A 16,473-nucleotide genomic window follows, 5' to 3' on the forward strand; every position below is an offset into this window, starting at 1 on the left:
GGTCAACTACTAACTGGACAGAAGCCTTCAGCTTGCTAAGCGGTTTTATGTAGGACCAGAATTATGTTAGGTTCTCACTAAGATCCTTTACTACATTAATGTACGGTTTACAAATTGATCTTTTTACAGACACATGAATTTCTACTAACTTTTCCTTCTCGACATTTCAAAGTTCTTTTTTGACCCATGACAGCAAAAATCTCTGCTTCCTCAACATTTTCTGAATTCTGTTGTTCAACCATGGTAGATTTTTTCCACCTTAATCCATTTACCGAGAATGTTATTTCTCCAGAATATGATTTACAATCACTTTAACCTTTGCCCATAATTCCCCTATGTTCATCATACTGGAAGTAAATGATGTTCCTTCACTGTCTAAGTAGGATGCGAACAACTGCTTATCTGTTCTTTCCAGTATAAATACACTCCTACCCTTCTTGATGAATTTATTAACCAACATCAGTATGATGATGTCACAATCACTAAACCCTGTCTCTATACTGATCCTGTCAGCAAGGTCAAGTCTGTCTTTAGATACACGGTCTAACATATTTCCATTTCATGTGGGTTGTTGAAATAGCTACTCAAGACAATTTTCGGAAAACAGGTTCAGAACTGCTTCACAAGACTGTTCTGTCCATGTCACCTACAAAGAATCGATAGATGTCCCAGTCTATGCTTAGACAGTTTGAAGTTACCACCAACTAATATTGCATGGCTAGGATGTTTCTTCACTAAGAAGTTAGGCTTTCTTTGTATGATTCTATAATTGTTACAGAGGAATTAGGTGGCTGGTAAAAATATTCAATGATTGACTTAAGTTCACCTAAGCCAGTTAATTGTGACTGGATAACTTCACTATTACACTCAATTGCAATCTCAATAGAGACAATATTTTTGTTGGCCACAATGAACAATATACTTCTGCTTTATCCAAGACAAATATCTTATGAGATAATTTCTTTTCATTACTTCTGAAGCAAGCTCATACACTAGTCTTCCCCATTCTCTATACAGCCTTTGTTTGTCCCATATTTTATTTCCATTCTGTGTTATCACTCTCTCTGCACTCCATTCGATGGTTGTGTCCCTAATTCAGGAAACTTGTTACAAAATTAATATTAATAGCTGTTAGGGAGTGACTAAAGAGTTCTAGGCGTTCAGACAATTGGATTTTTGGTTTACAGCTTATTTGGAGTGGATCACGGAAGATCTAAGGGAAAGGGGTTGTGGGATACCAAGTGAATAGAGTTGAAACAGAAATCACTTATAGTTCTCAAAAGAAAAATTTGCAGTTATTGTCACACCAGTAGTGATGTTTCACAGTGGCTGCTTACAGAATATGAAAATACAAAATAAAGAGACTGTGACACAAAAATATGTCAATGTTTTTATAGGTATAAGTGAAGTGACTGACTTCTAATCTGTGACCAGATTGAAGGAAATGCAGATTATGATCGGAGAAATGAATACTATTATATCCACTGAAGAAGGTGAAATGTGCCTGGAACATATAGTTTGCAGCAAGGTTTCTTGATTCATAATACAAATATTTTATTTTTGATTTCCTTGTTTCATGTTTCCCCTTTTATTTCCTTCACAGACAACCCACTCTCTTTTTTTTGCAATTATCTGCCATTATTTTCTATTTGTTTTCCTTTTTTTAGCACCATCTGTAGCATATTTATTACCAACAGCTCATTATCTATAGTACTTTGGGATCTTAATCTAAATTTTTTGGTTACTGTTATTACTGAATTCTCTAAACTTTATCTCTCTCCAGCTTTAGAAAGTGGAGAAAGATTCATTTCCTTACAACCCTTACTCCAACTTGTGGTGACTACATTCCAGTTGGGACAATTTCGCACCAATGGTCAGGGAGCTTAGGAGATGCAGTTCAATGTGTTACGAGTGGCCAAAGATGATGGTTGAGGTAGAGTTTAGAGGCAGAAAAAGTTAATATTGTTGAGGTTATGTGAACTATTGTGAATACAGGATGTGTTTATGCACATGTGGAGGAAGGTTTGTGAATTTGTAACTGAAGAATCAAAAATTGTAAGTAAGAAAAAAAGACTCCAGAGTAGTATGAGAGTGGCAGCCAGTGATGCTGCATGGTAACTTGGAAATTGTAAGGCATGTTGTCGACATAATAGGATACTGGAAGAAGTCGTATAACTTACTGATGGAGCTAGAGCAACAGTTAAATCTTTCTGAAAGTAAATTACATGGTGAACCTTTTCTTGTGGCTAGACAGAATGAGTGACGTAAGACTGATTGGGGACCACATACTTGTTCCTAGAAAAAAAAGCTGTGTTAAAACTGAGTGTCTTTTACCATTATAGTATTGTTGTTAAGCATGGTTCCCTATGTACGTAGGAAGCTGTGCATTGGTCAGTAAAACTCAACAGTCACCAATGCATGTAATGTAAACACCTCTCCTTTCCTTTGTCCAATTACTGCTAAAAAACTGAGTGAACTGTCATTAAGAGAATAAATTTAACAATAAATAAGAGGGGGTTTATATGTGGCGCATGTGAAAATCTTTAGTGAAGAAGTAATTATGGACAATGGATAAAGACAAATATGCCACAAAAGTGAACTGGAACAATCTACGAGGTCTGTTCAAAAAATTCCGGAACTTTGTCCACAAAATTTTTCTGTGCCTATCTTCTACTTAATGTGCATGGTTTCCCTCGAAATATTCTACTCCATAATTGATACACAGCTCCCAGTGTCATTTCAACTTCCAGAAACAGTCTTAGTACGTCTCTTGCCAGATTGCACGAAGTGCTGTCTGCGAATTTACTTTTATCTCTTCTATCATTACAAATCCTCATCCTTTCAATGTGGTTTTCAACTTTAGAAACAAGGAAAAAAATTCTGCAGGGGCCAGGTCAGGAAATTACAGAGGATGAGGCAGTACAGTGATTTCATTTTCTGTGCAGTAGCCATGCACCATCAGGGATGAATGTGTGGGTTTTTAAACCATGTGAACCATTTGTAACACTGAGCACAGCTTAATCACTTATCACCATAGGCTTCCTGCATCATTTGGTGTGTCTCAGTGCATCGAAATTTGCAAATTGTGTGACACATCTTTCTACTCACACACCACTGAACAATAACTAACAGACAATACAACAGTGAAACTTCCAGCAGTTACACATTAAACACAGGTATGTGCAGGGATGCCAACTGATTTCGCTCCAACACACCACTGGTGCAAAATTACAAATGTTCCGGTTTTTTTTTTTCCCCAACAGACCTCAAACATGAACAGTATAACTGTAAATATGTGAGGAGTATTTTCACAGCATTTGGAAATATGCAAGAATGAACAGTTGCAGAATGTTCACATCTGCAATATTATGCAACCATGGCCAATCCCAAAGAAAGCAGGTGTTGACAGATGTGAAAATTACGGAACTATCAGTTTAATAAGTCACAGCTGCAAAATACTAACGCGAATTCTTTACAGACAAATGGAAAAACTGGTAGAAGCGGACCTCGGGGAAGATCAGTTTGGATTCCGTAGAAATGTTGGAGCACGTGAGGCAATACTAACCTTACGACTTATCTTAGAAGAAAGATTAAGAAAAGGCAAACCTACGTTTGTAGCATTTGTAGACTTAGAGAAAGCTTTTGACAACGTTAACTGCAATACTCTCTTTCAAATTCTGAAGTTGACAGGGGTAAAATACAGGGAGCGAAAGGCTATTTACAATTTGTACAGAAACCAGATGGCAGTTATAAGAGTCGAGGGGCATGAAAGGGAAGCAGTGGTTGGGAAAGGAGTGAGACAGGGATGTAGTCTCTCCCCGATGTTATTCAATCTGTATATTGAGCAAGCAGTAAAGGAAACAAAAGAAAAATTCGGAGTAGGTATTAAAATTCATGGAGAAGAAGTAAAAACTTTGAGGTTCGCCGATGACATTGTAATTCTGTCAGAGACAGCAAAGGACTTGGAAGAGCAGTTGAACGGAATGGACAGTGTCTTGAAAGGAGGATATAAGATGAACATCAACAAAAGCAAAACGAGGATAATGGAATGTAGTCAAATTAAATCGGGTGATGCTGAGGGGATTAGATTAGGAAATGAGACACTTAAAGTAGTAAAGGAGTTTTGCTATTTAGGGAGTAAAATAACTGATGATGGTCGAAGTAGAGAGGATATAAAATGTAGACTGGCAATGGCAAGGAAATCTTTTCTGAAGAAGAGAAATTTGTTAACATCGAGTATAGATTTAAGTGTCAGGAAGGCGTTTCTGAAAGTATTTGTATGGAGTGTAGCCATGTATGGAAGTGAAACATGGACGATAACCAGTTTGGACAAGAAGAGAATAGAAGCTTTCGAAATGTGGTGCTACAGAAGAATGCTGAAGATAAGGTGGGTAGATCACATAACTAATGAGGAGGTATTGAATAGGATTGGGGAGAAGAGAAGTTTGTGGCACAACTTGACTAGAAGAAGGGATCGGTTGGTAGGACATGTTTTGAGGCATCAAGGGATCACAAATTTAGCATTGGAGGGCAGCGTGGAGGGTACAAATCGTAGAGGGAGACCAAGAGATGAATACCCTAAGCAGATTCAGAAGGATGTAGGTTGCAGTAGGTACTGGGAGATGAAGAAGCTTGCACAGGATAGAGTAGCATGGAGAGCTGCATCAAACCAGTCTCAGGACTGAAGACCACAACAAACAACAACAACAATGGCCGTAAGAAGGTAAGTGTGGCACATGATTAGGCAAATGGTGTAGTATTCCATGGCACTGTATTGCTGCTAACAGTGCAAACAGCGTAGTGCAAGTATCAAAAACAATATTGTGTGGCTAATCTAGTGTGCTGTGTTAGGATTATTTTTTATGTTGTGTCGTAAAAAATACAAGATGGATGACAAACATAAGGTGGCTAATATGACAAGCATAGACATAGTGTAAGTAGAGGATACAAAGAAAAATATGTTGGTAGATTCAGATTACATGGAATATAGCAAAACTGATGTAATTCTAAAGCCTAAACAGGAAACAGAAAGGGACCATCCATTGGCAGTAGATTTTTCTAGTGTGATGTGATTACTTTCACAGAATCCAAACATTTGCACGAAGTAATAAAAAAGCATAGAGAAGAGTCAAGGTAATCTTGCTAATAAATCTAAAAATATCAAGAAGATTTTGTTGTTGGACTCAAAGAAAGTAAAAATAGTACAGATGGACAGTTAAAGGAAATGCAGAATAAAATAATTTAGCAGATCAAAGGGGAAAGGCAAGTTCTTACTCAACGTTATGAAGGTGTAGTTAATAAATTGAGAAAAGAGATGCTGAAAGTCAAAATCTTGCTGCTGATGAAGTTAAGCAGGATCTTGCAGATTTTAGTGATGAACAAAGTAACAAATACACTCAGTTATCTGCATAGGTAAATTAAAGAAGAAAGGAATGCAGGGAATATGTTCATAATGTTGAAAGCATTGTTCCCAAACAGCCATCTCAACAGCAGAATGCCATTTCTGATGATATAAACAAAAGGACCACACCACACCCAACCCCTGAACATACACAAAAAACACTCAGACCCATCTGAGAATTAAATTAGGCCTCTGTGGTTAGCAATTTTCCATGCTGACCACACAGCTGCCGAGGTGGACATCCCAATTCTTGATTTGAACGGACAGGAAAGTGGCCCTGAAATGAGGAAAGCTTTTGATGCTGGTGACCGAAATTACTGAGCTGATGAGAAAAGGAGCTGAGGTGTGACCTTCAGCAAAAGCAGCACGCTGAGCCAGACTAGTCAACTCGGATGCAACCTGAAAGGGTATGAAGGTTACCTCCTTAAACAAATACAGGTATCAGCCCGCCGTGGGTGTGCAGCTGTGACATAAGCAATAGTGGGCAAATGTAGATGTGTTTTCCTCATAGCATGCTGTTAAACAGATTCAAACCTAAGGAGATGTATCCTGCAACATTCATTACAACTTTTAGAGGTGTCTTGCCACCAGCATGCACCAAAGCTGAGAATATCTCTTATGTTGTTAAACACTTGAATGGAGATGCATATGACAGGCAAATGCAACAAGATAAAAGAAAAATGATGCGTGCTGAATTTGAAGCAAGCTTTTTCACAAAGTACTGGTTGAAGCACACAGGCTTTCATTATAGATGGGTTGTACAATAAAATATGGTCACAAGAAGCTGATGGAACACTAACAGAATTCTTGGGAAAGGAAGGAAGTAGGTAAGAACTGGCACTTAGATAAACCCCATGAAGAGTAGGACGTCATAAATTAGGTTGTAAGGCATCTTCTTTCTGAGATACAATAGCACGTAGCAGAAAATTTTATAAAAACAGCTGATCAGAAGACAAATTTGCAGAGAGACAGAGAATGAACATAGAAGAGAAAACTACAGAACTTTTAGAGATTCACTGTGGCAAGTTAACACTAATAGTGAACCAGAACCAAATTGGCATAAAGATAACAACAGACTGATGTAAAGGAAGACACAGAGACTGCAATGGAATCATCAACCACTATTTCAAGGAAGAAGATTCAATGACAGTCAGTACGATTTTTTTTTAATCAAATTTGGAGCACAAACTATTTGATGAACGAAGGCCACCAAACCAACAGAAACAAGAAATACATGACGTGTCAGAAAATGAGCTGTAGTTTACAATAGGACTCTGTTCAGAACTTTGCAAAAAGGGTCATTGTTTTCAAATAGCTACAACACTGCAAATTATTCAACAGAGACTGGGGACAACAACAGAAATGAGTCACTGTTATTAAAGCAGAAGGTCTAAGTGATGAACAGGAAGAATTACTTTATGAAGAAGAAAGAACAGTTAAGTGGGAAGCCATTACTCATATTGTTGAAGAAAATGTGTGTGGAAAAGAAACTTGTATTCTTTGGATTATAGAAGTCAAGTGATAGCAGTTTGAAAGAATTTATATGATAAATCTTTGAAGAAAGACGCAGACATTCCTGATTTACCAGATGGTGGGGTCAAGACTGTGGGAGCTACAGAAGGGCAAAGTAAGCCTCTCCAGAAGAAAATATTACTGGAAGCTGAAGTTGGAGAGTCTACATATAATGTTAATGTGAAAGCGAATCTGCAGCTTTGTGAGTATTATAGCCGCCAATTTGATGTCAGAGCATGTAGTAAGTTTGAATACTGGTAGTGAAGCCATGAAAATAAATAATGAAGCTACTAAAGAGACAATCCTGTTTAATAGAAAGATGAGTACTATGAAAGATGCTAACTTTGCCACAATATGTGAAGGGATCAGAGTACAAAATCATTCAGATGATGTTTTGTTAAATAAGACAATAAATTGTTAACAAAATCAGTAGGAGATGATGTAAAAGATAAATTATGTAGTATACTGTTCAAGTATGAAAATCTGTTTTTCGATGTCACTGGGCAATATTAAAGGACCACCATATAGGATAAAGATCAGATCACATAAACCTTCTTTCTATTGTTGTCCATACCCTACACCTCAAGTAAGGAAAGCTGTAGAAAAGGAACAGCAGGAGATGTTGTCTGTAGGTATAATAGAGTGGACAATCAGTGCGATAGGTGCGACAAAAACAGTGACAATGATTAATGTTTGTTTTGTAGTGAACTGATTTATGAATGCTAACCACAATGATATCACACTCTAAAATTATTGTGTTTAGTTTTAAGTAGCAATACCTAGGCCAAGTGTCAAAAAATAGCTTTATGCCTAATAGTGGCTGATAACAATAATGGGTGTAACACTTTTGTCTGACTAACTTTCCCCTGAGTGAGCTGTATGGTGAGAATCAATGCTGAGGCCAGACCCAATTGTTGCATGTATGGTGACAAATGAATTCATTTATGAGAGTAGTTGACCAGAGCTGCAATGGCTATGGTGCACGTGCAGCGAAGTGTACGAGACCAATAACCAGTGGGGAACAACATCATTGCACTGAGGGAGCCAGCTGGTGAGACAACAGCCGAGCATTTGCAGGAGAGATACTCAGGTTTGATGCAACAATTAGCAAAAGTGTTTGTGCTGTGCTTTTAAAAGCTCATTTAAGAGACTAAAAGACAAAATACTGTATTAAGTGAGAGTTCATAGAGTCACTTATATGCAGACGTGTGTTTCCTTTCAGCAAACACTGACAAAATTGCTGTATCGAATAAATTTTTTTCTCTTGCAATTATGATGTCCTGTTTTGGATTATTACTTCATCATCAAACAGTTTAGAGATTAGCCAACAAAAGAAATGGTTACTATAAAGAATAAATTTCATACATTTTGTTCGTACAGGGTGGTTATAATTAAATTTTTGCTATTTGAGAGGGCCACCATGAAAAATGAGTGACTGTATGGCAATGAAATTTTGCGGAAGTATTTGTAAGGACATGCTGAAAAGAAATAATAAACAAACCATTGAAAGAAACACATTTTAATTCCCAATGAGAGTGTACATTTGTTAAATGCACACCATGTTTACATTCCAGGTTACAAACATTGCTCAATGTGATGACAACTTGCATCCACGACAGCCTGGAATCCCACTAGAGATTCCATTTCACAATCATTTGCAGCACGTTTTGAACAGTGGACAATAGATTGTTCAGCTGTCATGACACAGCTTGTTCACAGCTTGAAGATCACACATTGTATACAGCATTCTCAGTCACTGCAACAACAATGTCTTCAAAAATTTGTGGTGCAACTGGCCATCAGCCATTCAAAGGAGCAGTTTCCAAATCGCCAGTTAATTCAAACTTCTGACTCAAGTTCTTCAAACACAGTGCAGAAAAGGGACATCTCTAACGCAAATCCTGTAGTGCACAATCTGAACATCATTCCTACAAAGCTTGGTACTCATAGAGTAACTAGTTTTCTGTCTACACCAACTCATGTAGCAAAAGTTTAATTATAATCACCCTGTATATAAATGCTGAGATTCTACTGAATTAGCATAGTTTACTTGATGTCTGATTCGAAAAAGGGGTTCTTAGAGGGATACGTTTTCATTATTATTCAAATTGCTAATTCAAAGGTTCTGAAAAAGGATTTTCACTTAAGGGGGAACTTATTTAAAATTTTTAAATGTCATATTTGTCTACTTGTGTCTTGTGTATCTTGTCAATATTAATACAAGTGTTATATCTAAAAAGAAAGATGATGAGACTTACCAAACAAAAGCGCTGGCAGGTCGATAGACACACAAACAAACACAAACATACACACAAAATTCTAACTTTCGCAACCAACAGCTGCTTCGTCAGGAAAGAGGGAAGGAGAGGGAAAGACGAAAGGATGTGGATTTTAAGGGAGAGGGTAAGGAGTCATTCCAATCCCGGGAGCGGAAAGACTTACCTTAGGGGGAAAAAAGGACGGGTATACACCCGCACACACATACATATCCATCCGCATATACACAGACACAAGCAGACAAAATGTCTGTTTGTTTGTGTGTCTATCGACCTGCCAGCACTTTTGTTTGGTAAGTCTCATCATCTTTCTTTTTAGATATATTTTTCCCACGTGGAATGTTTCCCTCTATTATATTCATATCATTAATACAAGTGTTGGTATATCTACATTTTGTGGAATGTAACTAGGATTTTGTAACATTCAGACAAAATGTCTGCTTGTGTCTGTGTATATGCGGATGGATATGTATGTGTGTTCGAGTGTATACCCGTCCCCAGACAAAATGTCTGCTTGTGTCTGTGTATATGTGGATGGATATGTATATGTGTGCGAGTGTATAACCGTCCTTTTTTCCCCCTAAGGTAAGTCTTTCCGCTCCCAGGATTGGAATGACTCCTTACCCTCTCCCTTAAAATCCACATCCTTTCGTCTTTCCCTCTCCTTCCCTCTTTCCTGACAAAGCAGCCGTTGGTTGCGAAAGCTAGAATTTTGTGTGTATGTTTGTGTTTGTTTGTGTGTCTATCGACCTGCCAGCGCTTTTGTTTGGTAAGTCTCATCATCTTTCTTTTTAGATATATTTTTCCCACGTGGAATGTTTCCCTCTATTATATTCATATCATTAATACAAGTGTTGGTATATCTACATTTTGTGGAATGTAACTAGGATTTTGTAACATTCATACAGGGGTGATTGCAAGGAGAGGGGAGGAGGGGGGGCGGAGGGTGCGGTGGCTATGTGGGCTATAGCCCCCCCCCCCCCCCCCCCCCAAATTGGAGTATCGTATTACACTGGATAAAATGACTTTAGAAATCAACGAATAAATTACTCCAACAGATTCAATCTTTTTTTAATAATTATGTAGTAATATATGTTGCAATGTATTTCAAACACATTTTAACAAAAGAATAAGAGTGGCAAATAACTTACAATCTAACCTAATAAATATAATTTAACTTAAAATGGGCGTCTTATTACTTATTAATACACATTTTTTACCCTGAACTCCAAAACAGTTACCACAAACTACTTAAAGCAACACCAAATTTTACCAATTTGTTGGTGGAGGATCCCAACTCTCCTTTCGCTAAGTGATATTCCATTCCCCAACCCCCCCCCCCCCCTCCCCCCATTAGCTCCCACCTTGACCGACTTCTAGAATCGCCCCTGCATTCATGGACATTTCATGTTTTAACATCTTAGTGATTTACTTGTGAACCTTTTGATGAATGGACCTGTTTTTGCTTGAGTATAGAAAGTACCTAACTAGACATACTTAAATCAGTACCGTGCTTAAATTTGACTGGCATTGTGTTTTGATGGCTTATTGTTTGCTTCTATAAAAAAGTAATTCAAGCCAAACTATTTAATATTTATATAAAATACTGGAGTATGAAAGAGTTGGAGTGCACTGTTGCTGAAAAGATTGTGATAGTTTAAAGCCATGAGTGAGGGTTTAGCCAGAAATTTTAGCTTGAGGGGATGGATTTTCTGAGGATTTAAGTTTTATTATTTTGTCAAAAATTTACAATTTTGTGAAGAAAAGAAGGTTTGGGGTGAAAGGGTATCGTTATTGATGGCCGTACTAATAACTGATAATAATGATCTACCTCTGGTGACTACTATATATTTGGCTTTCTAGAAGACTCCAGATGGGCAGTTTCGAGATAATGGTCAGTGAGTATCCTACTAGACTGTGTGCACTTGGGAGATACTGGAGAGGCAGTTCAGTGGATTATGAGTGGCCAAAGGTAAGGAGCAAGGTGTGGTGAAAAAAATTAGTATCATTGGGGAAATACTAGTTTGACTGAAATTATTGTGAATATAGGATGTATTTATGTACATGTGGATGCAGTTTTATGAATATATAAGTCAAGCATCGAAAGTTATAAGTACTAAAAGAGGAGAATAGAGTAATACTTGAGTGACAGTCACTAATGCTGCATGGCACGTAATGGGGCCCCTTAGGAATATGGCAGCAAGGGAGGGGAAGAAAACCAAAGTGCACTCCGTGTGCATACCGGGGGGAGTCATTCCAGATGTGGAAAGGGTCCTTCCGGATGCCATGAAGGGTACAGGGTGCACCCATCTGCAGGTGGTCGCTCATGTCGGCACCAATGATGTGTGTCGCTATGGATCGGAGGAAATCCTCTCTGGCTTCCGGCGGCTATCTGATTTGGTGAAGACTGCTAGTCTCGCTAGCGGGATGAAAGCAGAGCTCACCATCTGCAGCATCGTCGACAGGACTGACTGCGGACCTTTGGTACAGAGCCGAGTGGAGGGTCTGAATCAGAGGCTGAGACGGTTCTGCGACCGTGTGGGCTGCAGATTCCTCGACTTGCGCCATAGGGTGGTAGGGTTTCGGGTTCCGCTGGATAGGTCAGGAGTCCACTATACACAACAAGCGGCTACACGGGTAGCAGGGGTTGTGTGGCGTGGGCTGGGCGGTTTTTTAGGTTAGATGGCCTCGGGCAAGTACAGAAAGGGCAACAGCCTCAACGGGTGCGGGGCAAAGTCAGGACATGCGGGGACCAAGCAGCAATCGGTATTGTAATTGTAAACTGTCGAAGCTGCGTTGGTAAAGTACCGGAACTTGAAGCGCTGATGGAAAGCACCGAAGCTGAAATCGTTATAGGTACAGAAAGCTGGCTGAAGCCAGAGATAAATTCTGCCGAAATTTTTACAAAGGTACAGACGGTGTTTAGAAAGGATAGATTGCATGCAACCGGTGGTGGAGTGTTCGTCGCTGTTAGTAGTAGTTTATCCTGTAGTGAAGTAGAAGTGGATAGTTCCTCAACAACCGAGCTAGGTTAATAATTGGCTCCTTTTACCGACCCCCCGACTCAGCAGCATTACTGGCAGAACAACTGAGAGAAAATTTGGAATACATTTGACATAAATTTTCTCAGCATGTTATAGTCTTAGGTGGAGATTTCAATTTACCAGACATAGACTGGGACACTCAGATGTTTAGGACGAGTGGTAGGGACAGAGCATCGAATGACATTATACTGAGTGCACTATCCGAAAATTACCTCGAGCAATTAAACAGAGAACCGACTCGTGGAGATAACATCGTGGACCTACTGATAACAAACAGACCCGAACTTTTCGACTCTGTAAGTGCGGAACAGGGAATCAGTGATCATAAGGCCGTTGCAGCATCCCTGAATATGGAAGTTAATAGGAATATAAAAAAAGGGAGGAAGGTTTATCTGTATAGCAAGAGTAATAGAAGGCAGATTTCAGACTACCTAACAGATCAAAACGAAAATTTCTGTTCCAGATCAAAACGAAAATTTCTGTTCCGACACTGACAATGTTGAGTGTTTATGGAAAAAGTTCAAGGCAATCGTAAAATGCGTTTTAGACAGGTACGTGCTGAGTAAAACTGTGAGGGACGGGAAAAACCCACCGTGGTACAACAACAAAGTTAGGAAACTACTGCGAAAGCAAAGAGAGCTTCACTCCCAGTTTAAACGCAGCCAAAACCTCTCAGACAAACAGAAGCTAAACGATGTCAAAGTTAGCGTAAGGAGGGCTATGCGTGAAGCGTTAAGTGAATTCGAAAGTAAAATACTAGGTACCGACTTGACAGAAAATCCTAGGAAGTTCTGGTCTTACGTTAAATCAGTAAGTGGCTCAAAACAGCATGTCCAGACACAGCGGGATGATGATGGCATTGAAACAGAGGATGACAAGCGTGAAGCTGAATTACTAAACACCTTTTTCCAAAGCTGTTTCACAGAGGAAGACCGCACTGCAGTTCCTTCTATAAATCCTCGCACAAATGAAAAAATGGCTGACATCGAAATAAGTGTCCAAGGAATAGAAAAGCAACTGAAATCACTCAACAGAGAAAAGTCCACTGGACCTGACGGGATACCAATTCGATTCTACACAGAGTACGCGAAAGAACTTGCCCCCCCCCCCCTTCTAACAGCCATGTACCGCAAGTCTCTAGAGGAACGGAAGGTTCCAAATGATTGGAAAAGAGCACAGGTAGTCCCAGTCTTCAAGAAGGGTCGTCGAACAGATGCGCAAAACTATAGACCTATATCTCTGACGTCGATCTGTTGTAGAATTTTAGAACATGTTTTTTTGCTCGAGTATCATGTCGTTTTTGGAAACTCAGAATCTACTATGTAGGAATCAACATGGATTCCGGAAACACCAATCGTGTGAGACCCAACTCGCTTTATTTGTTCATGAGACCCAGAAAATATTAGATACAGGCTTCCAGGTAGATGCTATTTTTCTTGACTTCCGGAAGGCGTTCGATACAGTTCCGCACTGTCGCCTGATAAACAAAGTAAGAGTCTAAGGAATATCAGACCAGCTGTGTGGCTGGATTGAAGAGTTTTTAGCAAACAGAACACACCATGTTGTTATCAATGGAGAGGCGTCTACAGACATTAAAGTAACCTCTGGTGTGCCACAGGGGAGTGTTATGGGACCATTGCTTTTCACAATATATATAAATGACCTAGTAGATAGTGTCGGAAGTTCCATGTGGCTTGTCGCGGATGATGCTGTAGTATACAGAGAAGTTGCAGCATTAGAAAATTGTAGCGAAATGCAGGAAGATCTGCAGCGGATAGGCACTTGGTGCAGGGAGTGGCAACTGACCCTTAACATAGACAAATGTAATGTATTGCGAATACATAGAAAGAAGGATCCTTTATTGTATGATTATATGATAGCGGAACAAACACTAGTAGCAGTTACTTCTGTAAAATATCTGGGAGTATGCGTGCGGAACGATTTGAAGTGGAATGATCATATAAAATTAATTGTTGGTAAGGCGGGTACCAGGTTGAGATTCATTGGGAGAGTCCTTAGAAAATGTAGTCCATCAACAAAGGAGGATGCTTACAAAACACTCGTTCGACCTATATTTGAGTATTGCTCATCAGTGTGGGATCCGTACCAGATCGGGTTGACGGAGGAGATAGAGAAGATCCAAAGAAGAGCGGCGCGTTTCGTCACAGGGTTATTTGGTAACCGTGATAGCATTACGGAGATGTTTAACAAACTCAAGTGGCAGACTCTGCAAGAGAGGCGCTCTGCATCGCGGTGTAGCTTGCTCGCCAGGTTTCGAGAGGATGCATTTCTGGATGAGGTATCGAATATATTGCTTCCCCCTACTTATACCTCCCGAGGAGATCACGAATATAAAATTAGAGAGATTAGAGCGTGCACAGAGGCTTTCAGACAGTCGTTCTTCCCGCGAACCATACGCGACTGGAACAGGAAAGGGAGGTAATGACAGTGGCAAGTAAAGTGCCCTCCGCCACACACCGTTGGGTGGCTTGCGGAGTATAAATGTAGATGTAGATGTAGATGTAGAAACTTGAATACTGGAAAGATGAGCATCAACGAAATTGGATATAAGTTATATAACACTGAGGCAGTACAGGAACATTTAAATCTATCTGAATGTAAATTATACAGTGAATATTTCCATTGCAGATAGACAAAATGGGTGATGTGAGGACTAGAGACCACATAATTTTTTTTTCAACGATAAAGAAACTGTGTTAAAATAGAGTGACTTTTATCATTCTAGGACTGTTGTTAAGCATAGATCCCTACATGCACAGCAGCTGCACATATGTCAGTTTACGCACACAGTAAAATTCAACAGCCATCTAGGTATTTGATGTAAACATCGGCTCCTTTCCTAATTCAATTGCTGCTAAAATTCGAGCGACCTGTTATTAATAGAATAAATATAAGAACAGATTCTGGGGGGTTTACATACTGCTAACACATTTCTGACAGTATTCCTGAGTGCACGTGTTCTGAACTGTGACTACCACACTACCTGCAGAATAAAGATAGTTTCCCTACAGCATAAATTCTGGTTTGAAATGAAAACAGTCATGAGAATGTGTGACAACATAGGTAAATAGATGAGTACATGTGGTGATCACATACTCCAAGATCTAAAAATCTCACTCTCACCTAAGAAAGTGTTGTAGTGTTCAAACCAACATCTACACTTTTTCCTGCTTTACTGATAAAGGTCTATCGTCAATACTAACTGCAGTTACTGTTGTATGGAATAGTGATTTATAAAAGCTGTTTCATTTGTTCAAGTGAGTGATGATTTGTTTCTCTACTTCACTTATGTTCTTTCTTGTGGGGGTATTGAACTCCAAAGTGTGTGTGGTTGAACGAATGAGCAGTGTTGCTGCAACCAGTCCACCTTCTATTGCCTTTAAAGCTGAGTATTGGGATAGAGGATTCTGTCATGAAACTGCATAGCCCTCAAATTATCCACAATAGCAATCAGAAGCAACGAACATCCAGCCCAAAAAATGGCTGACCAACCTTTAAGTTAAACATGTGAAACTAAATGACAGAGACATGCACTGGTATGTGAATGTCTCCATATTCTTCTATGATGATCATCAGGTTTCGGACAAATCCTGCACTCACTGGTGAAGAGGACCTGACACCATTAATCAAGGATCCATTTCAGGGGTTCCTTGCCAAACTGCTTTGCACACAATTGTGCTAGAGGATTTGTACTGTTGTTTGTAATTGATGTCTAGGTGTCAAATTGATTATGTACAGAGAGATGCACACTGTCTTTGTCAACAGTAGTCCCTTTGTTACCTCCACAAATGAAATGCAGACACTGGTTGGAGTTGTTGACCACAGGCAACAACTACAAGGTAGGTTTTCAAAAAATCTCATAACAGCAGCCGAATGTTCAAAAGACGTCGCTGAGGTGTACAACCAGTTCAGCGGGAAAGTTCCCATGCTGGCAATCTTCTTTATCATAAAGTGACAATGCGTACTTGGTGTAAGCTTAGAACGACTCTTAAGACATAATGACAAACTGAATGTGTACACAAGCAACTACGTCCCATTCATTGTAGGAGACAATGTGTGCTCTTCTGAAGGGTATTGAGAATGCAGGACTACTTTTATCTTCATTACACAGGTGGATGCTTATGCAAGTAGCAATAGTGGAAATATGCCACTATATTTTCTACAAAGAAACATTTAACAAAGTGATGATCATGATTTTCTCATTCCAATAATTACTTTC

At 39.3% G+C, this 16,473-nt stretch overlaps 1 protein-coding gene across 1 annotated transcript in view; it reads right to left on the minus strand.

The window, feature by feature from the left end:
• Positions 1-16,473, minus strand: part of LOC126101359 (gastrula zinc finger protein XlCGF48.2-like) — an 86,512-nt gene that overhangs the window by 20,651 nt on the left and 49,388 nt on the right. The gene's annotated exons all lie outside the window — the stretch shown is intronic.

The sequence above is a fragment of the Schistocerca cancellata genome, chromosome 9 (genome assembly GCF_023864275.1).
Source record: "Schistocerca cancellata isolate TAMUIC-IGC-003103 chromosome 9, iqSchCanc2.1, whole genome shotgun sequence".
NCBI classification, from domain to species: Eukaryota; Metazoa; Arthropoda; class Insecta; order Orthoptera; family Acrididae; genus Schistocerca; species Schistocerca cancellata.